Source organism: Silurus aristotelis (genome assembly GCF_946808225.1).
Source record: "Silurus aristotelis genome assembly, chromosome: 5".
Taxonomy (NCBI): Eukaryota; Metazoa; Chordata; class Actinopteri; order Siluriformes; family Siluridae; genus Silurus; species Silurus aristotelis.
The window spans coordinates 17,284,150-17,310,173 of record NC_139578.1 but is presented as its reverse complement, the minus strand read 5'-3'; positions in this window follow the sequence as shown (position 1 = coordinate 17,310,173).

Sequence of the window (26,024 nt, the reverse complement as noted above, 5' to 3'; positions counted from 1 at the left end):
TTAACCCATTAAACTATCAATTCACATTTGAAAAAGCAGTCAATAAGCCTAATGAACCAACATGGCTTCTTTTCCATACTTCAACACCATGTAACCCATTAAAATAAGGTCAAACAAGTCTTTCAAAAAAGACCAAGAAATAAAGCAATCTTTTAAACATGTCTTTTTAATTATCAAATAGATTTACAGTTTAATGTCACAAAGTAGACAAACTATTAGATTTTAAAAAAGAAATTAAATTGTTACCTTGGCTGTGTCGGGGCTTGAACCCACAACCTTGTGGGGACCTGCTGATAGATAAACCAATGCCTTAACCCATTGAGCTATCAGTTCACATTTGAACAAGCAGTCAATAAGCCTAATGAACCAACATGGCTTCTTTTCCATAGTTCAACAACATGTAACTCATATTAAAAGAAGGCCAAAAAAGTCTTTCAAAAAAGACCAAGGAATAAAGCAATCTTTTAAAAATGTCTTTTTAATCATCAAATAGATTTACAGTTTAATGTCACAAAGTAGACAAACAATTAGATTTTAAAAAATAAATTAAATTGTTACCTTGGCTGTGTAGGGGCTTGAACCTACAACCTTGTGGGGACCTGCTGATAGATAAACCAATGCCTTAACCGATTGAGCTATCAGTTCACATTTGAAAAAGCAGTCAATAAGCTTAATGAACCAAAATGGCTTCTTTTCCATACTTCAACACCATGTAACCCATTAAAATACGGCCGAACAAGTCTTTCAAAAAAGACCAAGAAATAAAGCAATCTTTTAAACATGTCTTTTTAATCATTAAATAGATTTACAGTTTAATGTCACAAAGTAGACAAACTATTAGATTTTAAAAAAGAAATTAAATTTTTACCTTGGCTGTGTCGGGGCTTGAACCTACAATCTTGTGGGGACCTGCTAATAAATAAACCAATGCCTTAACCCATTGAGCTATCAGTTCACATTTAAACATGCAGTTAATAAGCCTAATGAACCAACATGGCTTCTTTTCCATACTTCAACTCCATGTAACTTATTAAAAGACGGCCAAACAAGTCTTTCAAAAAAGACCAAGAAATAAAGCAATCTTTTAAACATGTCTTTTTAATCATCAAATAGATTTACAGTTTAATGTCACAAAGTAGACAAACTATTAGATTTTAAAAAACGAATTAAATTGTTACCTTGGCTGTGTCGGGGCTTGAACCTACAACCTTGTGGGGACCTGCTGATGGATAAACCAATGCCTTAACCCATTGAGCTATCAGTTCACGTTTGAAGAAGCAGTCAATAAGCCTAATGAACGAACAGGGCTTCTGTTCCATACTTCAACAACATGTAACTCATATTAAAAGAAGGGCCAAACAAGTCTTTAAAAAAAGACAAAGAAATAAAGCAATCTTTTAAACAGGTGTTTTTAATTATCAAATAGATTTAGAGTTTAATGTCACAAAGTAGACAAACTATTAGATTTTAAAAAAGAAATTAAATTGTTACCTTGGCTGTGTCGGGGCTTGAACCCACAACCTTGTGGGGACCTGCTGATAGATAAACCAATGCCTTAACCCATTAAGCTATCAGTTCACATTTGAACAAGCAGTCAATAAGCCTAATGAACCAACATGGCTTCTTTTCCATAGTTCAACAACATGTAACTCATATTAAAAGAAGGCCAAAAAAGTCTTTCAAAAAAGACCAAGGAATAAAGCAATCTTTTAAAAATGTCTTTTTAATCATCAAATAGATTTACAGTTTAATGTCACAAAGTAGACAAACAATTAGATTTTAAAAAATAAATTAAATTGTTACCTTGGCTGTGTAGGGGCTTGAACCTACAACCTTGTGGGGACCTGCTGATAGATAAACCAATGCCTTAACCGATTGAGCTATCAGTTCACATTTGAAAAAGCAGTCAATAAGCTTAATGAACCAAAATGGCTTCTTTTCCATACTTCAACACCATGTAACCCATTAAAATACGGCCGAACAAGTCTTTCAAAAAAGACCAAGAAATAAAGCAATCTTTTAAACATGTCTTTTTAATCATTAAATAGATTTACAGTTTAATGTCACAAAGTAGACAAACTATTAGATTTTAAAAAAGAAATTAAATTTTTACCTTGGCTGTGTCGGGGCTTGAACCTACAATCTTGTGGGGACCTGCTAATAAATAAACCAATGCCTTAACCCATTGAGCTATCAGTTCACATTTAAACATGCAGTTAATAAGCCTAATGAACCAACATGGCTTCTTTTCCATACTTCAACTCCATGTAACTTATTAAAAGACGGCCAAACAAGTCTTTCAAAAAAGACCAAGAAATAAAGCAATCTTTTAAACATGTCTTTTTAATCATCAAATAGATTTACAGTTTAATGTCACAAAGTAGACAAACTATTAGATTTTAAAAAACGAATTAAATTGTTACCTTGGCTGTGTCGGGGCTTGAACCTACAACCTTGTGGGGACCTGCTGATGGATAAACCAATGCCTTAACCCATTGAGCTATCAGTTCACGTTTGAAGAAGCAGTCAATAAGCCTAATGAACGAACAGGGCTTCTGTTCCATACTTCAACAACATGTAACTCATATTAAAAGAAGGGCCAAACAAGTCTTTAAAAAAAGACAAAGAAATAAAGCAATCTTTTAAACAGGTGTTTTTAATTATCAAATAGATTTAGAGTTTAATGTCACAAAGTAGACAAACTATTAGATTTTAAAAAAGAAATTAAATTGTTACCTTGGCTGTGTCGGGGCTTGAACCCACAACCTTGTGGGGACCTGCTGATAGATAAACCAATGCCTTAACCCATTAAGCTATCAGTTCACATTTGAACAAGCAGTCAATAAGCCTAATGAACCAACATGGCTTCTTTTCCATAGTTCAACAACATGTAACTTATATTAAAAGAAGGCCAAAAAAGTCTTTCAAAAAAGACCAAGGAATAAAGCAATCTTTTAAAAATGTCTTTTTAATCATCAAATAGATTTACAGTTTAATGTCACAAAGTAGACAAACAATTAGATTTTAAAAAATAAATTAAATTGTTACCTTGGCTGTGTAGGGGCTTGAACATACAACCTTGTGGGGACCTGCTGATAGATAAACCAATGCCTTAACCGATTGAGCTATCAGTTCACATTTAAAAAAGCAGTCAATAAGACGAATGAACCAACATGGCTTCTTTTCCATACTTCAACACCATGTAACTCATATTAAAAGAAGGCCAAACAAGTCTTTCAAAAAAGACCAAGGAATAAAGCAATCTTTTAAAAATGTCTTTTTAATTATCAAATAGATTTACAGTTTAATGTCACAAAGTAGACAAACTATGAGATTTTAAAAAATAAATTAAATTGTTACCTTGGCTGTGTCGGGGCTTGAACCCACAACCTTGTGGGGACCTGCTGATAGATAAACCAATGCCTTAACCTATTGAGCTATCAGTTCACATTTGAAAAAGCAGTCAATAAGCCTTATGAACCAAAATGGCTTCTTTTCCATACTTCAACACCATGTAACCCATTAAAATACGGCCAAACAAGTCTTTCAAAATAGACCAAGAAATAAAGCAATCTTTTAAACATGTCTTTTTAATCATCAAATAGATTTACAGTTTAATGTCACAAAGTAGACAAACTATTAGATTTTAAAAAAGAAATTAAATTGTTACCTTGGCTGTGTCGGGGCTTGAACCTACAACCTTGTGGGGACCTGCTGATAGATAAACCAATGCCTTAACCCATTAAACTATCAATTCACATTTGAAAAAGCAGTCAATAAGCCTAATGAACCAACATGGCTTCTTTTCCATACTTCAACACCATGTAACCCATTAAAATAAGGTCAAACAAGTCTTTCAAAAAAGACCAAGAAATAAAGCAATCTTTTAAACATGTCTTTTTAATTATCAAATAGATTTACAGTTTAATGTCACAAAGTAGACAAACTATTAGATTTTAAAAAAGAAATTAAATTGTTACCTTGGCTGTGTCGGGGCTTGAACCCACAACCTTGTGGGGACCTGCTGATAGATAAACCAATGCCTTAACCCATTGAGCTATCAGTTCACATTTGAACAAGCAGTCAATAAGCCTAATGAACCAACATGGCTTCTTTTCCATAGTTCAACAACATGTAACTCATATTAAAAGAAGGCCAAAAAAGTCTTTCAAAAAAGACCAAGGAATAAAGCAATCTTTTAAAAATGTCTTTTTAATCATCAAATAGATTTACAGTTTAATGTCACAAAGTAGACAAACAATTAGATTTTAAAAAATAAATTAAATTGTTACCTTGGCTGTGTAGGGGCTTGAACCTACAACCTTGTGGGGACCTGCTGATAGATAAACCAATGCCTTAACCGATTGAGCTATCAGTTCACATTTGAAAAAGCAGTCAATAAGCTTAATGAACCAAAATGGCTTCTTTTCCATACTTCAACACCATGTAACCCATTAAAATACGGCCGAACAAGTCTTTCAAAAAAGACCAAGAAATAAAGCAATCTTTTAAACATGTCTTTTTAATCATTAAATAGATTTACAGTTTAATGTCACAAAGTAGACAAACTATTAGATTTTAAAAAAGAAATTAAATTTTTACCTTGGCTGTGTCGGGGCTTGAACCTACAATCTTGTGGGGACCTGCTAATAAATAAACCAATGCCTTAACCCATTGAGCTATCAGTTCACATTTAAACATGCAGTTAATAAGCCTAATGAACCAACATGGCTTCTTTTCCATACTTCAACTCCATGTAACTTATTAAAAGACGGCCAAACAAGTCTTTCAAAAAAGACCAAGAAATAAAGCAATCTTTTAAACATGTCTTTTTAATCATCAAATAGATTTACAGTTTAATGTCACAAAGTAGACAAACTATTAGATTTTAAAAAACGAATTAAATTGTTACCTTGGCTGTGTCGGGGCTTGAACCTACAACCTTGTGGGGACCTGCTGATGGATAAACCAATGCCTTAACCCATTGAGCTATCAGTTCACGTTTGAAGAAGCAGTCAATAAGCCTAATGAACGAACAGGGCTTCTGTTCCATACTTCAACAACATGTAACTCATATTAAAAGAAGGGCCAAACAAGTCTTTAAAAAAAGACAAAGAAATAAAGCAATCTTTTAAACAGGTGTTTTTAATTATCAAATAGATTTAGAGTTTAATGTCACAAAGTAGACAAACTATTAGATTTTAAAAAAGAAATTAAATTGTTACCTTGGCTGTGTCGGGGCTTGAACCCACAACCTTGTGGGGACCTGCTGATAGATAAACCAATGCCTTAACCCATTAAGCTATCAGTTCACATTTGAACAAGCAGTCAATAAGCCTAATGAACCAACATGGCTTCTTTTCCATAGTTCAACAACATGTAACTCATATTAAAAGAAGGCCAAAAAAGTCTTTCAAAAAAGACCAAGGAATAAAGCAATCTTTTAAAAATGTCTTTTTAATCATCAAATAGATTTACAGTTTAATGTCACAAAGTAGACAAACAATTAGATTTTAAAAAATAAATTTAATTGTTACCTTGGCTGTGTAGGGGCTTGAACATACAACCTTGTGGGGACCTGCTGATAGATAAACCAATGCCTTAACCGATTGAGCTATCAGTTCACATTTAAAAAAGCAGTCAATAAGACGAATGAACCAACATGGCTTCTTTTCCATACTTCAACACCATGTAACTCATATTAAAAGAAGGCCAAACAAGTCTTTCAAAAAAGACCAAGGAATAAAGCAATCTTTTAAAAATGTCTTTTTAATTATCAAATAGATTTACAGTTTAATGTCACAAAGTAGACAAACTATGAGATTTTAAAAAAGAAATTAAATTGTTACCTTGGCTGTGTCGGGGCTTGAACCCACAACCTTGTGGGGACCTGCTGATAGATAAACCAATGCCTTAACCTATTGAGCTATCAGTTCACATTTGAAAAAGCAGTCAATAAGCCTAATGAACCAAAATGGCTTCTTTTCCATACTTCAACACCATGTAACCCATTAAAATACGGCCAAACAAGTCTTTCAAAAAAGACCAAGAAATAAAGCAATCTTTTAAACATGTCTTTTTAATCATCAAATAGATTTACAGTTTAATGTCACAAAGTAGACAAACTATTAGATTTTAAAAAAGAAATTAAATTGTTACCTTGGCTGTGTCGGGGCTTGAACCTACAACCTTGTGGGGACCTGCTGATAGATAAACCAATGCCTTAACCCATTAAACTATCAATTCACATTTGAAAAAGCAGTCAATAAGCCTAATGAACCAACATGGCTTCTTTTCCATACTTCAACACCATGTAACCCATTAAAATAAGGTCAAACAAGTCTTTCAAAAAAGACCAAGAAATAAAGCAATCTTTTAAACATGTCTTTTTAATTATCAAATAGATTTACAGTTTAATGTCACAAAGTAGACAAACTATTAGATTTTAAAAAAGAAATTAAATTGTTACCTTGGCTGTGTCAGGGCTTGTACCCACAACCTTGTGGGAAACTGCTGATAGATAAACCAATGCCTTAACCCAATGAGATACCAGTTCACATTTAAACATGCAGTCAATAAGCCTAATGAACCAACATGGCTTCTTTTCCATACTTCAACTCCATGTAACTCATTAAAAGACGGCCAAACAAGTCTTTCAAAAAAGACCAAGAAATAAAGCAATCTTTTAAACAGATCTTTTAAATTATCAAATAGATTTACAGTTTAATGTCACAAAGTAAACAAACTATTAGATTTTAAAAAGGAAAATAAATTGTTACCTTCGCTGTGTCAGGGATTGAACCGACAACCTTGTGGGGACCTGCTGATAGATAAACCAATGCCTTAACCGATTGAGCTATCCGCTCACATTTGAAAAAAGCAGTCAATAAGCCTAATGAACCAACATGGCTTCTTTTTCATACTTCAACACCATGTAACTCATATTAAAAGAAGGCCAAACAAGTCTTTCAAAAAAGACAAAGAAATAAAGCAATCTTTTAAACAGATCTTTTTAATTATCAAATAGATTTAGAGTTTAATGTCACAAAGTAGACAAACTATTAGATTTTAAAAAATAAATTAAATTGTTACCTTGGCTGTGTCAGGGCTTGAACCCACAACCTTGTGGGGACCTGCTGATAGATAAACCAATGCCTTAACCGATTGAGCTATCAGCTCACATTTGAAAAAGCAATTAATAAGACTAATGAACCAACATGGCTTCTTTTTCATACTTCAACAACATGTAACTCATAATAAAAGAAGGCCAAACAAGTCTTTAAAAAAAGACAAAGAAATAAAGCAATCTTTTAAACAGGTGTTTTTAATTATCAAATAGATTTAGAGTTTAATGTCACAAAGTAGACAAACTATTAGATTTTAAAAAATAAATTAAATTGTTACCTTGGCTGTGTCGGGCCTTGAACCCACAACCTTGTGGGGACCTGCTGATAGATAAAACAATGCTTTAACCCATTGAGCTATCAGTTCACATTTGAACAAGCAGTCAATAAGCCTAATGAACCAACATGGCTTCTTTTCCATAGTTCAACAACATGTAACTCATATTAAAAGAAGGCCAAAAAAGTCTTTCAAAAAAGACCAAGGAATAAAGCAATCTTTTAAAAATGGCTTTTTAATCATCAAATAGATTTACAGTTTAATGTCACAAAGTAGACAAACAATTAGATTTTAAAAAATAAATTAAATTGTTACCTTGGCTGTGTAGGGGCTTGAACCTACAACCTTGTGGGGACCTGCTGATAGATAAACCAATGCCTTAACTGATTGAGCTATCAGTTCGCATTTAAAAAAGCAGTCAATAAGCCGAATGAACCAACATGGCTTCTTTTCCATACTTCAACACCATGTAACTCATATTAAAAGAAGGCCAAACAAGTCTTTCAAAAAAGACCAAGGAATAAAGCAATCTTTTAAAAATGTCTTTTTAATTATCAAATAGATTTACAGTTTAATGTCACAAAGTAGACAAACTATGAGATTTTAAAAAAGAAATTCAATTGTTACCTTGGCTGTGTCGGTGCTTGAACCCACAACCTTGTGGGGACCTGCTGATAGATAAACCAATGCCTTAACCGATTGAGCTATCAGTTCACATTTGAAAAAGCAGTCAATAAGCTTAATGAACCAAAATGGCTTCTTTTCCATACTTCAACACCATGTAACCCATTAAAATACGGCCAAACAAGTCTTTCAAAAAAGACAAAGAAATAAAGCAATCTTTTAAACAGATCTTTTTAATTATCAAATAGATTTAGAGTTTAATGTCACAAAGTAAACAAACTATTCGATTTTTAAAAGGAAAATAAATTGTTACCTTCGCTGTGTCAGGGATTGAACCGACAACCTTGTGGGGACCTGCTGATAGATAAACCAATGCCTTAACCGATTGAGCTATCAGCTCACATTTGAAAAAAGCAGTCACTAAGCCTAATGAACCAACATGGCTTCTTTTTCATACTTCAACAACATGTAACTCATAATAAAAGAAGGCCAAACAAGTCTTTCAAAAAAGACAAAGAAATAAAGCAATCTTTTAAACAGATCTTTTTAATTATCAAATAGATTTAGAGTTTAATGTCACAAAGTAGACAAACTATTAGATTTTAAAAAAGAAATTAAATTGTTCCCTTGGCTGTGTCAGGGCTTGAACCCACAACCTTGTGGGGACCTGCTGATAGATAAACCAATGCCTTAACCGATTAAGCTATCAGCTCACATTTGAAAAAGCAGTCAATAAGACTAATGAACCAACATGGCTTCTTTTTCATACTTCAACAACATGTAACTCATATTAAAAGAAGGCCAAACAAGTCTTTAAAAAAAGACAAAGAAATAAAGCAATCTTTTAAACAGGTGTTTTTAATTATCAAATAGATTTAGAGTTTAATTTCACAAAGTAGACAAACTATTAGATTTTAAAAAAGAAATTAAATTGTTACCTTGGCTGTGTCGGGCCTTGAACCCACAACCTTGTGGGGACCTGCTGACAGATAAACCAATGCCTTAACCCATTGAGCTATCAGTTCACATTTGAACAAGCAGTCAATAAGCCTAATGAACCAACATGGCCTTCTTTTAATATGAGTTACATGTTGTTGAACTATGGAAAAGAAGCCATGTTGGTTCATTAGGCTTATTAAAAATTAATCAATCAAAATTAAAAAGACATTTTTAAAAGATTGCTTTATTCCTTGGTCTTTCAAAAAAGACCAAGGAATAAAGCAATCTTTTAAAAATGTCTTTTTAATCATCAAATAGATTTACAGTTTAATGTCACAAAGTAGACAAACAATTAGATTTTAAAAAATAAATTAAATTGTTACCTTGGCTGTGTAGGGGCTTGAACCTACAACCTTGTGGGGACCTGCTGATAGATAAACCAATGCCTTAACCGATTGAGCTATCAGTTCACATTTAAAAAAGCAGTCAATAAGCCGAATGAACCAACATGGCTTCTTTTCCATACTTCAACACCATGTAACTCATATTAAAAGAAGGCCAAACAAGTCTTTCAAAAAAGACCAAGGAATAAAGCAATCTTTTAAAAATGTCTTTTTAATTATCAAATAGATTTACAGTTTAATGTCACAAAGTAGACAAACTATGAGATTTTAAAAAAGAAATTCAATTGTTACCTTGGCTGTGTCGGGGCTTGAACCCAAAACCTTGTGGGGACCTGCTGATAGATAAACCAATGCCTTAACCCATTGAGCTATCAATTCACATTTGAAAAAGCAGTCAATAAGCCTAATGAACCAACATGGCTTCTTTTCCATACTTCAACACCATGTAACCCATTAAAATAAGGTCAAACAAGTCTTTCAAAAAAGACCAAGAAATAAAGCAATCTTTTAAACATGTCTTTTTAATTATCAAATAGATTTACAGTTTAATGTCACAAAGTAGACAAACTATTAGATTTTAAAAAAGAAATTAAATTGTTACCTTGGCTGTGTCAGGGCTTGTACCCACAACCTTGTGGGAAACTGCTGATAGATAAACCAATGCCTTAACCCAATGAAATACCAGTTCACATTTAAACATGCAGTCAATAAGCCTAATGAACCAACATGGCTTCTTTTCCATACTTCAACTCCATGTAACTCATTAAAAGACGGCCAAACAAGTCTTTCAAAAAAGACCAAGAAATAAAGCAATCTTTTAAACAGATCTTTTAAATTATCAAATAGATTTACAGTTTAATGTCACAAAGTAAACAAACTATTAGATTTTAAAAAGGAAAATAAATTGTTACCTTCGCTGTGTCAGGGATTGAACCAACAACCTTGTGGGGACCTGCTGATAGATAAACCAATGCCTTAACCGATTGAGCTATCAGCTCACATTTGAAAAAAGCAGTCAATAAGCCTAATGAACCAACATGGCTTCTTTTTCATACTTCAACAACATGTAACTCATATTAAAAGAAGGCCAAACAAGTCTTTCAAAAAAGACAAAGAAATAAAGCAATCTTTTAAACAGATCTTTTTAATTATCAAATAGATTTAGAGTTTAATGTCACAAAGTAGACAAACTATTAGATTTTAAAAAAGAAATTAAATTGTTACCTTGGCTGTGTCAGGGCTTGAACCCACAACCTTGTGGGGACCTGCTGATAGATAAACCAATGCCTTAACCGATTGAGCTATCAGTTCACATTTAAAAAAGCAGTCAATAAGCCGAATGAACCAACATGGCTTCTTTTCCATACTTCAACACCATGTAACTCATATTAAAAGAAGGCCAAACAAGTCTTTCAAAAAAGACCAAGGAATAAAGCAATCTTTTAAAAATGTCTTTTTAATTATCAAATAGATTTACAGTTTAATGTCACAAAGTAGACAAACTATGAGATTTTAAAAAAGAAATTCAATTGTTACCTTGGCTGTGTCGGGGCTTGAACCCACAACCTTGTGGGGACCTGCTGATAGATAAACCAATGCCTTAACCGATTGAGCTATCAGATCACATTTGAAAAAGCAGTCAATAAGCTTAATGAAACAAAATGGCTTCTTTTCCATACTTCAACACCATGTAACCCATTAAAATACGGCCAAACAAGTCTTTCAAAAAAGATCAAGAAATAAAGCAATCTTTTAAACATGTCTTTTTAATCATCAAATAGATTTACAGTTTAATGTTACAAAGTAGACAAACTATTAGATTTTAAAAAAGAAATTAAATTGTTACCTTGGCTGTGTCGGGGCCTGAACCTACAACCTTGTGGGGACCTGCTGATAGATAAACCAATGCCTTAACCCATTGAGCTATCAGTTCACATTTGAAAAAGCAGTCAATAAGCTTAATGAACCAACATGGCTTCTTTTCCGTACTTCAACACCATGTAACCCATTAAAATACGGCCAAACAAGTCTTTCAAAAAAGACAAAGAAATAAAGCAATCTTTTAAACAGATCTTTTTAATTATCAAATAGATTTAGAGTTTAATGTCACAAAGTAAACAAACTATTCGATTTTTAAAAGGAAAATAAATTGTTACCTTCGCTGTGTCAGGGATTGAACCGACAACCTTGTGGGGACCTGCTGATAGATAAACCAATGCCTTAACCGATTGAGCTATCAGCTCACATTTGAAAAAAGCAGTCACTAAGCCTAATGAACCAACATGGCTTCTTTTTCATACTTCAACAACATGTAACTCATAATAAAAGAAGGCCAAACAAGTCTTTCAAAAAAGACAAAGAAATAAAGCAATCTTTTAAACAGATCTTTTTAATTATCAAATAGATTTAGAGTTTAATGTCACAAAGTAGACAAACTATTAGATTTTAAAAAAGAAATTAAATTGTTCCCTTGGCTGTGTCAGGGCTTGAACCCACAACCTTGTGGGGACCTGCTGATAGATAAACCAATGCCTTAACCGATTGAGCTATCAGCTCACATTTGAAAAAGCAGTCAATAAGACTAATGAACCAACATGGCTTCTTTTTCATACTTCAACAACATGTAACTCATATTAAAAGAAGGCCAAACAAGTCTTTAAAAAAAGACAAAGAAATAAAGCAATCTTTTAAACAGGTGTTTTTAATTATCAAATAGATTTAGAGTTTAATGTCACAAAGTAGACAAACTATTAGATTTTAAAAAAGAAATTAAATTGTTACCTTGGCTGTGTCGGGCCTTGAACCCACAACCTTGTGGGGACCTGCTGACAGATAAACCAATGCCTTAACCCATTGAGCTATCAGTTCACATTTGAACAAGCAGTCAATAAGCCTAATGAACCAACATGGCTTCTTTTCCATAGTTCAACAACATGTAACTCATATTAAAAGAAGGCCAAAAAAGTCTTTCAAAAAAGACCAAGGAATAAAGCAATCTTTTAAAAATGTCTTTTTAATCATCAAATAGATTTACAGTTTAATGTCACAAAGTAGACAAACAATTAGATTTTAAAAAATAAATTAAATTGTTACCTTGGCTGTGTAGGGGCTTGAACCTACAACCTTGTGGGGACCTGCTGATAGATAAACCAATGCCTTAACCGATTGAGCTATCAGTTCACATTTAAAAAAGCAGTCAATAAGCCGAATGAACCAACATGGCTTCTTTTCCATACTTCAACACCATGTAACTCATATTAAAAGAAGGCCAAACAAGTCTTTCAAAAAAGACCAAGGAATAAAGCAATCTTTTAAAAATGTCTTTTTAATTATCAAATAGATTTACAGTTTAATGTCACAAAGTAGACAAACTATGAGATTTTAAAAAAGAAATTCAATTGTTACCTTGGCTGTGTCGGGGCTTGAACCCACAACCTTGTGGGGACCTGCTGATAGATAAACCAATGCCTTAACCCATTGAGCTATCAATTCACATTTGAAAAAGCAGTCAATAAGCCTAATGAACCAACATGGCTTCTTTTCCATACTTCAACACCATGTAACCCATTAAAATAAGGTCAAACAAGTCTTTCAAAAAAGACCAAGAAATAAAGCAATCTTTTAAACATGTCTTTTTAATTATCAAATAGATTTACAGTTTAATGTCACAAAGTAGACAAACTATTAGATTTTAAAAAAGAAATTAAATTGTTACCTTGGCTGTGTCAGGGCTTGTACCCACAACCTTGTGGGAAACTGCTGATAGATAAACCAATGCCTTAACCCAATGAAATACCAGTTCACATTTAAACATGCAGTCAATAAGCCTAATGAACCAACATGGCTTCTTTTCCATACTTCAACTCCATGTAACTCATTAAAAGACGGCCAAACAAGTCTTTCAAAAAAGACCAAGAAATAAAGCAATCTTTTAAACAGATCTTTTAAATTATCAAATAGATTTACAGTTTAATGTCACAAAGTAAACAAACTATTAGATTTTAAAAAGGAAAATAAATTGTTACCTTCGCTGTGTCAGGGATTGAACCAACAACCTTGTGGGGACCTGCTGATAGATAAACCAATGCCTTAACCGATTGAGCTATCAGCTCACATTTGAAAAAAGCAGTCAATAAGCCTAATGAACCAACATGGCTTCTTTTTCATACTTCAACAACATGTAACTCATATTAAAAGAAGGCCAAACAAGTCTTTCAAAAAAGACAAAGAAATAAAGCAATCTTTTAAACAGATCTTTTTAATTATCAAATAGATTTAGAGTTTAATGTCACAAAGTAGACAAACTATTAGATTTTAAAAAAGAAATTAAATTGTTACCTTGGCTGTGTCAGGGCTTGAACCCACAACCTTGTGGGGACCTGCTGATAGATAAACCAATGCCTTAACCGATTGAGCTATCAGTTCACATTTAAAAAAGCAGTCAATAAGCCGAATGAACCAACATGGCTTCTTTTCCATACTTCAACACCATGTAACTCATATTAAAAGAAGGCCAAACAAGTCTTTCAAAAAAGACCAAGGAATAAAGCAATCTTTTAAAAATGTCTTTTTAATTATCAAATAGATTTACAGTTTAATGTCACAAAGTAGACAAACTATGAGATTTTAAAAAAGAAATTCAATTGTTACCTTGGCTGTGTCGGGGCTTGAACCCACAACCTTGTGGGGACCTGCTGATAGATAAACCAATGCCTTAACCGATTGAGCTATCAGATCACATTTGAAAAAGCAGTCAATAAGCTTAATGAACCAAAATGGCTTCTTTTCCATACTTCAACACCATGTAACCCATTAAAATACGGCCAAACAAGTCTTTCAAAAAAGACCAAGAAATAAAGCAATCTTTTAAACATGTCTTTTTAATCATCAAATAGATTGACAGTTTAATGTTACAAAGTAGACAAACTATTAGATTTTAAAAAAGATATTAAATTGTTACCTTGGCTGTGTCGGGGCCTGAACCTACAACCTTGTGGGGACCTGCTGATAGATAAACCAATGCCTTAACCCATTGAGCTATCAGTTCACATTTGAAAAAGCAGTCAATAAGCTTAATGAACCAACATGGCTTCTTTTCCGTACTTCAACACCATGTAACCCATTAAAATACGGCCAAACAAGTCTTTCAAAAAAGACAAAGAAATAAAGCAATCTTTTAAACAGATCTTTTTAATTATCAAATAGATTTAGAGTTTAATGTCACAAAGTAAACAAACTATTCGATTTTTAAAAGGAAAATAAATTGTTACCTTCGCTGTGTCAGGGATTGAACCGACAACCTTGTGGGGACCTGCTGATAGATAAACCAATGCCTTAACCGATTGAGCTATCAGCTCACATTTGAAAAAAGCAGTCACTAAGCCTAATGAACCAACATGGCTTCTTTTTCATACTTCAACAACATGTAACTCATAATAAAAGAAGGCCAAACAAGTCTTTCAAAAAAGACAAAGAAATAAAGCAATCTTTTAAACAGATCTTTTTAATTATCAAATAGATTTAGAGTTTAATGTCACAAAGTAGACAAACTATTAGATTTTAAAAAAGAAATTAAATTGTTCCCTTGGCTGTGTCAGGGCTTGAACCCACAACCTTGTGGGGACCTGCTGATAGATAAACCAATGCCTTAACCGATTGAGCTATCAGCTCACATTTGAAAAAGCAGTCAATAAGACTAATGAACCAACATGGCTTCTTTTTCATACTTCAACAACATGTAACTCATATTAAAAGAAGGCCAAACAAGTCTTTAAAAAAAGACAAAGAAATAAAGCAATCTTTTAAACAGGTGTTTTTAATTATCAAATAGATTTAGAGTTTAATGTCACAAAGTAGACAAACTATTAGATTTTAAAAAAGAAATTAAATTGTTACCTTGGCTGTGTCGGGCCTTGAACCCACAACCTTGTGGGGACCTGCTGACAGATAAACCAATGCCTTAACCCATTGAGCTATCAGTTCACATTTGAACAAGCAGTCAATAAGCCTAATGAACCAACATGGCTTCTTTTCCATAGTTCAACAACATGTAACTCATATTAAAAGAAGGCCAAAAAAGTCTTTCAAAAAAGACCAAGGAATAAAGCAATCTTTTAAAAATGTCTTTTTAATCATCAAATAGATTTACAGTTTAATGTCACAAAGTAGACAAACAATTAGATTTTAAAAAATAAATTAAATTGTTACCTTGGCTGTGTAGGGGCTTGAACCTACAACCTTGTGGGGACCTGCTGATAGATAAACCAATGCCTTAACCGATTGAGCTATCAGTTCACATTTAAAAAAGCAGTCAATAAGCCGAATGAACCAACATGGCTTCTTTTCCATACTTCAACACCATGTAACTCATATTAAAAGAAGGCCAAACAAGTCTTTCAAAAAAGACCAAGGAATAAAGCAATCTTTTAAAAATGTCTTTTTAATTATCAAATAGATTTACAGTTTAATGTCACAAAGTAGACAAACTATGAGATTTTAAAAAAGAAATTCAATTGTTACCTTGGCTGTGTCGGGGCTTGAACCCACAACCTTGTGGGGACCTGCTGATAGATAAACCAATGCCTTAACCCATTGAGCTATCAATTCACATTTGAAAAAGCAGTCAATAAGCCTAATGAACCAACATGGCTTCTTTTCCATACTTCAACACCATGTAACCCATTAAAATAAGGTCAAACAAGTCTTTCAAAAAAGACCAAGAAATAAAGCAATCTTTTAAACATGTCTTTTTAATTATCAAATAGATTTACAGTTTAATGTCACAAAGTAGACAAACTTTTAGATTTTAAAAAAGAAATTAAATTGTTACCTTGGCTGTGTCAGGGCTTGTACCCACAACCTTGTGGGAAACTGCTGATAGATAAACCAATGCCTTAACCCAATGAAATACCAGTTCACATTTAAACATGCAGTCAATAAGCCTAATGAACCAACATGGCTTCTTTTCCATACTTCAACTCCATGTAACTCATTAAAAGACGGCCAAACAAGTCTTTCAAAAAAGACCAAGAAATAAAGCAATCTTTTAAACAGATCTTTTAAATTATCAAATAGATTTACAGTTTAATGTCACAAAGTAAACAAACTATTAGATTTTAAAAAGGAAAATAAATTGTTACCTTCGCTGTGTCAGGGATTGAACCAACAACCTTGTGGGGACCTGCTGATAGATAAACCAATGCCTTAACCGATTGAGCTATCAGCTCACATTTGAAAAAAGCAGTCAATAAGCCTAATGAACCAACATGGCTTCTTTTTCATACTTCAACAACATGTAACTCATATTAAAAGAAGGCCAAACAAGTCTTTCAAAAAAGACAAAGAAATAAAGCAATCTTTTAAACAGATCTTTTTAATTATCAAATAGATTTAGAGTTTAATGTCACAAAGTAGACAAACTATTAGATTTTAAAAAAGAAATTAAATTGTTACCTTGGCTGTGTCAGGGCTTGAACCCACAACCTTGTGGGGACCTGCTGATAGATAAACCAATGCCTTAACCGATTGAGCTATCAGTTCACATTTAAAAAAGCAGTCAATAAGCCGAATGAACCAACATGGCTTCTTTTCCATACTTCAACACCATGTAACTCATATTAAAAGAAGGCCAAACAAGTCTTTCAAAAAAGACCAAGGAATAAAGCAATCTTTTAAAAATGTCTTTTTAATTATCAAATAGATTTACAGTTTAATGTCACAAAGTAGACAAACTATGAGATTTTAAAAAAGAAATTCAATTGTTACCTTGGCTGTGTCGGGGCTTGAACCCACAACCTTGTGGGGACCTGCTGATAGATAAACCAATGCCTTAACCGATTGAGCTATCAGATTACATTTGAAAAAGCAGTCAATAAGCTTAATGAACCAAAATGGCTTCTTTTCCATACTTCAACACCATGTAACCCATTAAAATACGGCCAAACAAGTCTTTCAAAAAAGACCAAGAAATAAAGCAATCTTTTAAACATGTCTTTTTAATCATCAAATAGATTTACAGTTTAATGTTACAAAGTAGACAAACTATTAGATTTTAAAAAAGAAATTAAATTGTTACCTTGGCTGTGTCGGGGCCTGAACCTACAACCTTGTGGGGACCTGCTGATAGATAAACCAATGCCTTAACCCATTGAGCTATCAGTTCACATTTGAAAAAGCAGTCAATAAGCTTAATGAACCAACATGGCTTCTTTTCCGTACTTCAACACCATGTAACCCATTAAAATACGGCCAAACAAGTCTTTCAAAAAAGACAAAGAAATAAAGCAATCTTTTAAACAGATCTTTTTAATTATCAAATAGATTTAGAGTTTAATGTCACAAAGTAAACAAACTATTCGATTTTTAAAAGGAAAATAAATTGTTACCTTCGCTGTGTCAGGGATTGAACCGACAACCTTGTGGGGACCTGCTGATAGATAAACCAATGCCTTAACCGATTGAGCTATCAGCTCACATTTGAAAAAAGCAGTCACTAAGCCTAATGAACCAACATGGCTTCTTTTTCATACTTCAACAACATGTAACTCATAATAAAAGAAGGCCAAACAAGTCTTTCAAAAAAGACAAAGAAATAAAGCAATCTTTTAAACAGATCTTTTTAATTATCAAATAGATTTAGAGTTTAATGTCACAAAGTAGACAAACTATTAGATTTTAAAAAAGAAATTAAATTGTTCCCTTGGCTGTGTCAGGGCTTGAACCCACAACCTTGTGGGGACCTGCTGATAGATAAACCAATGCCTTAACCGATTGAGCTATCAGCTCACATTTGAAAAAGCAGTCAATAAGACTAATGAACCAACATGGCTTCTTTTTCATACTTCAACAACATGTAACTCATATTAAAAGAAGGCCAAACAAGTCTTTAAAAAAAGACAAAGAAATAAAGCAATCTTTTAAACAGGTGTTTTTAATTATCAAATAGATTTAGAGTTTAATGTCACAAAGTAGACAAACTATTAGATTTTAAAAAAGAAATTAAATTGTTACCTTGGCTGTGTCGGGCCTTGAACCCACAACCTTGTGGGGACCTGCTGATAGATAAACCAATGCCTTAACCGATTGAGCTATCAGCTCACATTTGAAAAAGCAGTCAATAAGACTAATGAACCAACATGGCTTCTTTTTCATACTTCAACAACATGTAACTCATATTAAAAGAAGGCCAAACAAGTCTTTAAAAAAAGACAAAGAAATAAAGCAATCTTTTAAACAGGTGTTTTTAATTATCAAATAGATTTAGAGTTTAATGTCACAAAGTAGACAAACAATTAGATTTTAAAAAAGAAATTAAATTGTTACCTTGGCTGTGTCGGGCCTTGAACCCACAACCTTGTGGGGACCTGCTGACAGATAAACCAATGCCTTAACCCATTGAGCTATCAGTTCACATTTGAACAAGCAGTCAATAAGCCTAATGAACCAACATGGCTTCTTTTCCATAGTTCAACAACATGTAACTCATATTAAAAGAAGGCCAAAAAAGTCTTTCAAAAAAGACCAAGGAATAAAGCAATCTTTTAAAAATGTCTTTTTAATCATCAAATAGATTTACAGTTTAATGTCACAAAGTAGACAAACAATTAGATTTTAAAAAATAAATTAAATTGTTACCTTCGCTGTGTAGGGGCTTGAACCTACAACCTTGTGGGGACCTGCTGATAGATAAACCAATGCCTTAACCGATTGAGCTATCAGTTCACATTTAAAAAAGCAGTCAATAAGCCGAATGAACCAACATGGCTTCTTTTCCATACTTCAACACCATGTAACTCATATTAAAAGAAGGCCAAACAAGTCTTTCAAAAAAGACCAAGGAATAAAGCAATCTTTTAAAAATGTCTTTTTAATTATCAAATAGATTTACAGTTTAATGTCACAAAGTAGACAAACTATGAGATTTTAAAAAAGAAATTCAATTGTTACCTTGGCTGTGTCGGGGCTTGAACCCACAACCTTGTGGGGACCTGCTGATAGATAAACCAATGCCTTAACCCATTGAGCTATCAATTCACATTTGAAAAAGCAGTCAATAAGCCTAATGAACCAACATGGCTTCTTTTCCATACTTCAACACCATGTAACCCATTAAAATAAGGTCAAACAAGTCTTTCAAAAAAGACCAAGAAATAAAGCAATCTTTTAAACATGTCTTTTTAATTATCAAATAGATTTACAGTTTAATGTCACAAAGTAGACAAACTATTAGATTTTAAAAAAGAAATTAAATTGTTACCTTGGCTGTGTCAGGGCTTGTACCCACAACCTTGTGGGAAACTGCTGATAGATAAACCAATGCCTTAACCCAATGAAATACCAGTTCACATTTAAACATGCAGTCAATAAGCCTAATGAACCAACATGGCTTCTTTTCCATACTTCAACTCCATGTAACTCATTAAAAGACGGCCAAACAAGTCTTTCAAAAAAGACCAAGAAATAAAGCAATCTTTTAAACAGATATTTTAAATTATCAAATAGATTTACAGTTTAATGTCACAAAGTAAACAAACTATTAGATTTTAAAAAGGAAAATAAATTGTTACCTTCGCTGTGTCAGGGATTGAACCCACAACCTTGTGGGGACCTGCTGATAGATAAACCAATGCCTTAACCAATTGAGCTATCAGCTCACATTTGAAAAAAGCAGTCAATAAGCCTAATGAACCAACATGGCTTCTTTTTCATACTTCAACAACATGTAACTCATATTAAAAGAAGGCCAAACAAGTCTTTCAAAAAAGACAAAGAAATAAAGCAATCTTTTAAACAGATCTTTTTAATTATCAAATAGATTTAGAGTTTAATGTCACAAAGTAGACAAACTATTAGATTTTAAAAAAGAAATTAAATTGTTACCTTGGCTGTGTCAGGACTTGAACCCACAACCTTGTGGGGACCTGCTGATAGATAAACCAATGCCTTAACCGATTGAGCTATCAGCTCACATTTGAAAAAGCAATTAATAAGACTAATGAACCAACATGGCTTCTTTTTCATACTTCAACAACATGTAACTCATATTAAAAGAAGGCCAAACAAGTCTTTAAAAAAAGACAAAGAAATAAAGCAATCTTTTAAACAGGTGTTTTTAATTATCAAATAGATTTAGAGTTTAATGTCACAAAGTAGACAAACTATTAGATTTTAAAAAAGAAATTAAATTGTTACCTTGGCTGTGTCAGGGCTTGTACCCACAACCTTGTGGGAAACTGCTGATAGATAAACCAATGCCTTAACCCAATGAAATACCAGTTCACATTTAAACATGCAGTCAATAAGCCTAATGAACCAACATGGCTTCTATTCCATACTTCAACTCCATGTAACTCATTAAAAGACGGCCAAACAAGTCTTTCAAAAAAGACCAAGAAATAAAGCAATCTTTTAAACAGATCTTTTAAATTATCAAATAGATTTACAGTTTAATGTCACAAAGTAAACAAACTATTAGATTTTAAAAAGGAAAATAAATTGTTACCTTCGCTGTGTCAGGGATTGAACCGACAACCTTGTGGGGACCTGCTGATAGATAAACCAATGCCTTAACCGATTGAGCTATCAGCTCACATTTGAAAAAAGCAGTCAATAAGCCTAATGAACCAACATGGCTTCTTTTTCATACTTCAACACCATGTAACTCATATTAAAAGAAGGCCAAACAAGTCTTTCAAAAAAGACAAAGAAATAAAGCAATCTTTTAAACAGATCTTTTTAATTATCAAATAGATTTAGAGTTTAATGTCACAAAGTAGACAAACTATTAGATTTTAAAAAAGAAATTAAATTGTTACCTTGGCTGTGTCAGGGCTTGAACCCACAACCTTGTGGGGACCTGCTGATAGATAAACCAATGCCTTAACCGATTGAGCTATCAGCTCACATTTGAAAAAGCAATTAATAAGACTAATGAACCAACATGGCTTCTTTTTCATACTTCAACAACATGTAACTCATAATAAAAGAAGGCCAAACAAGTCTTTAAAAAAAGACAAAGAAATAAAGCAATCTTTTAAACAGATGTTTTTAATTATCAAATAGATTTAGAGTTTAATGTCACAAAGTAGACAAACTATTAGATTTTAAAAAATAAATTAAATTGTTACCTTGGCTGTGTCGGGCCTTGAACCCACAACCTTGTGGGGACCTGCTGATAGATAAAACAATGCTTTAACCCATTGAGCTATCAGTTCACATTTGAACAAGCAGTCAATAAGCCTAATGAACCAACATGGCTTCTTTTCCATAGTTCAACAACATGTAACTCATATTAAAAGAAGGCCAAAAAAGTCTTTCAAAAAAGACCAAGGAATAAAGCAATCTTTTAAAAATGGCTTTTTAATCATCAAATAGATTTACAGTTTAATGTCACAAAGTAGACAAACAATTAGATTTTAAAAAATAAATTAAATTGTTACCTTGGCTGTGTAGGGGCTTGAACCTACAACCTTGTGGGGACCTGCTGATAGATAAACCAATGCCTTAACCGATTGAGCTATCAGTTCACATTTAAAAAAGCAGTCAATAAGCCGAATGAACCAACATGGCTTCTTTTCCATACTTCAACACCATGTAACTCATATTAAAAGAAGGCCAAACAAGTCTTTCAAAAAAGACCAAGGAATAAAGCAATCTTTTAAAAATGTCTTTTTAATTATCAAATAGATTTACAGTTTAATGTCACAAAGTAGACAAACTATGAGATTTTAAAAAAGAAATTCAATTGTTACCTTGGCTGTGTCGGGGCTTGAACCCACAACCTTGTGGGGACCTGCTGATAGATAAACCAATGCCTTAACCGATTGAGCTATCAGTTCACATTTGAAAAAGCAGTCAATAAGCTTAATGAACCAAAATGGCTTCTTTTCCATACTTCAACACCATGTAACCCATTAAAATACGGCCAAACAAGTCTTTCAAAAAAGACCAAGAAATAAAGCAATCTTTTAAACATGTCTTTTTAATCATCAAATAGATTTACAGTTTAATGTTACAAAGTAGACAAACTATTAGATTTTATAAAAGAAAATAAATTGTTACCTTGGCTGTGTCGGGGCCTGAACCTACAACCTTGTGGGGACCTGCTGATAGATAAACCAATGCCTTAACCCATTGAGCTATCAGTTCACATTTGAAAAAGCAGTCAATAAGCTTAATGAACCAACATGGCTTCTTTTCCGTACTTCAACACCATGTAACCCATTAAAATACGGCCAAACAAGTCTTTCAAAAAAGACAAAGAAATAAAGCAATCTTTTAAACAGATCTTTTTAATTATCAAATAGATTTAGAGTTTAATGTCACAAAGTAAACAAACTATTCGATTTTTAAAAGGAAAATAAATTGTTACCTTCGCTGTGTCAGGGATTGAACCGACAACCTTGTGGGGACCTGCTGATAGATAAACCAATGCCTTAACCGATTGAGCTATCAGCTCACATTTGAAAAAAGCAGTCACTAAGCCTAATGAACCAACATGGCTTCTTTTTCATACTTCAACAACATGTAACTCATAATAAAAGAAGGCCAAACAAGTCTTTCAAAAAAGACAAAGAAATAAAGCAATCTTTTAAACAGATCTTTTTAATTATCAAATAGATTTAGAGTTTAATGTCACAAAGTAGACAAACTATTAGATTTTAAAAAAGAAATTAAATTGTTCCCTTGGCTGTGTCAGGGCTTGAACCCACAACCTTGTGGGGACCTGCTGATAGATAAACCAATGCCTTAACCGATTGAGCTATCAGCTCACATTTGAAAAAGCAGTCAATAAGACTAATGAACCAACATGGCTTCTTTTTCATACTTCAACAACATGTAACTCATATTAAAAGAAGGCCAAACAAGTCTTTAAAAAAAGACAAAGAAATAAAGCAATCTTTTAAACAGGTGTTTTTAATTATCAAATAGATTTAGAGTTTAATGTCACAAAGTAGACAAACTATTAGATTTTAAAAAAGAAATTAAATTGTTACCTTGGCTGTGTCGGGCCTTGAACCCACAACCTTGTGGGGACCTGCTGACAGATAAACCAATGCCTTAACCCATTGAGCTATCAGTTCACATTTGAACAAGCAGTCAATAAGCCTAATGAACCAACATGGCTTCTTTTCCATAGTTCAACAACATGTAACTCATATTAAAAGAAGGCCAAAAAAGTCTTTCAAAAAAGACCAAGGAATAAAGCAATCTTTTAAAAATGTCTTTTTAATCATCAAATAGATTTACAGTTTAATGTCACAAAGTAGACAAACAATTAGATTTTAAAAAATAAATTAAATTGTTACCTTCGCTGTGTAGGGGCTTGAACCTACAACCTTGTGGGGACCTGCTGATAGATAAACCAATGCCTTAACCGATTGAGCTATCAGTTCACATTTAAAAAAGCAGTCAATAAGCCGAATGAACCAACATGGCTTCTTTTCCATACTTCAACACCATGTAACTCATATTAAAAGAAGGCCAAACAAGTCTTTCAAAAAAGACCAAGGAATAAAGCAATCTTTTAAAAATGTCTTTTTAATTATCAAATAGATTTACAGTTTAATGTCACAAAGTAGACAAACTATGAGATTTTAAAAAAGAAATTCAATTGTTACCTCGGCTGTGTCGGGGCTTGAACCCACAACCTTGTGGGGACCTGCTGATAGATAAACCAATGCCTTAACCCATTGAGCTATCAATTCACATTTGAAAAAGCAGTCAATAAGCCTAATGAACCAACATGGCTTCTTTTCCATACTTCAACACCATGTAACCCATTAAAATAAGGTCAAACAAGTCTTTCAAAAAAGACCAAGAAATAAAGCAATCTTTTAAACATGTCTTTTTAATTATCAAATAGATTTACAGTTTAATGTCACAAAGTAGACAAACTATTAGATTTTAAAAAAGAAATTAAATTGTTACCTTGGCTGTGTCAGGGCTTGTACCCACAACCTTGTGGGAAACTGCTGATAGATAAACCAATGCCTTAACCCAATGAAATACCAGTTCACATTTAAACATGCAGTCAATAAGCCTAATGAACCAACATGGCTTCTTTTCCATACTTCAACTCCATGTAACTCATTAAAAGACGGCCAAACAAGTCTTTCAAAAAAGACCAAGAAATAAAGCAATCTTTTAAACAGATCTTTTAAATTATCAAATAGATTTACAGTTTAATGTCACAAAGTAAACAAACTATTAGATTTTAAAAAGGAAAATAAATTGTTACCTTCGCTGTGTCAGGGATTGAACCCACAACCTTGTGGGGACCTGCTGATAGATAAACCAATGCCTTAACCGATTGAGCTATCAGCTCACATTTGAAAAAAGCAGTCAATAAGCCTAATGAACCAACATGGCTTCTTTTTCATACTTCAACAACATGTAACTCATATTAAAAGAAGGCCAAACAAGTCTTTCAAAAAAGACAAAGAAATAAAGCAATCTTTTAAACAGATCTTTTTAATTATCAAATAGATTTAGAGTTTAATGTCACAAAGTAGACAAACTATTAGATTTTAAAAAAGAAATTAAATTGTTACCTTGGCTGTGTCAGGGCTTGAACCCACAACCTTGTGGGGACCTGCTGATAGATAAACCAATGCCTTAACCGATTGAGCTATCAGCTCACATTTGAAAAAGCAATTAATAAGACTAATGAACCAACATGGCTTCTTTTTCATACTTCAACAACATGTAACTCATATTAAAAGAAGGCCAAACAAGTCTTTAAAAAAAGACAAAGAAATAAAGCAATCTTTTAAACAGGTGTTTTTAATTATCAAATAGATTTAGAGTTTAATGTCACAAAGTAGACAAACTATTAGATTTTAAAAAAGAAATTAAATTGTTACCTTGGCTGTGTCAGGGCTTGTACCCACAACCTTGTGGGAAACTGCTGATAGATAAACCAATGCCTTAACCCAATGAAATACCAGTTCACATTTAAACATGCAGTCAATAAGCCTAATGAACCAACATGGCTTCTATTCCATACTTCAACTCCATGTAACTCATTAAAAGACGGCCAAACAAGTCTTTCAAAAAAGACCAAGAAATAAAGCAATCTTTTAAACAGATCTTTTAAATTATCAAATAGATTTACAGTTTAATGTCACAAAGTAAACAAACTATTAGATTTTAAAAAGGAAAATAAATTGTTACCTTCGCTGTGTCAGGGATTGAACCGACAACCTTGTGGGGACCTGCTGATAGATAAACCAATGCCTTAACCGATTGAGCTATCAGCTCACATTTGAAAAAAGCAGTCAATAAGCCTAATGAACCAACATGGCTTCTTTTTCATACTTCAACACCATGTAACTCATATTAAAAGAAGGCCAAACAAGTCTTTCAAAAAAGACAAAGAAATAAAGCAATCTTTTAAACAGATCTTTTTAATTATCAAATAGATTTAGAGTTTAATGTCACAAAGTAGACAAACTATTAGATTTTAAAAAAGAAATTAAATTGTTACCTTGGCTGTGTCAGGGCTTGAACCCACAACCTTGTGGGGACCTGCTGATAGATAAACCAATGCCTTAACCGATTGAGCTATCAGCTCACATTTGAAAAAGCAATTAATAAGACTAATGAACCAACATGGCTTCTTTTTCATACTTCAACAACATGTAACTCATAATAAAA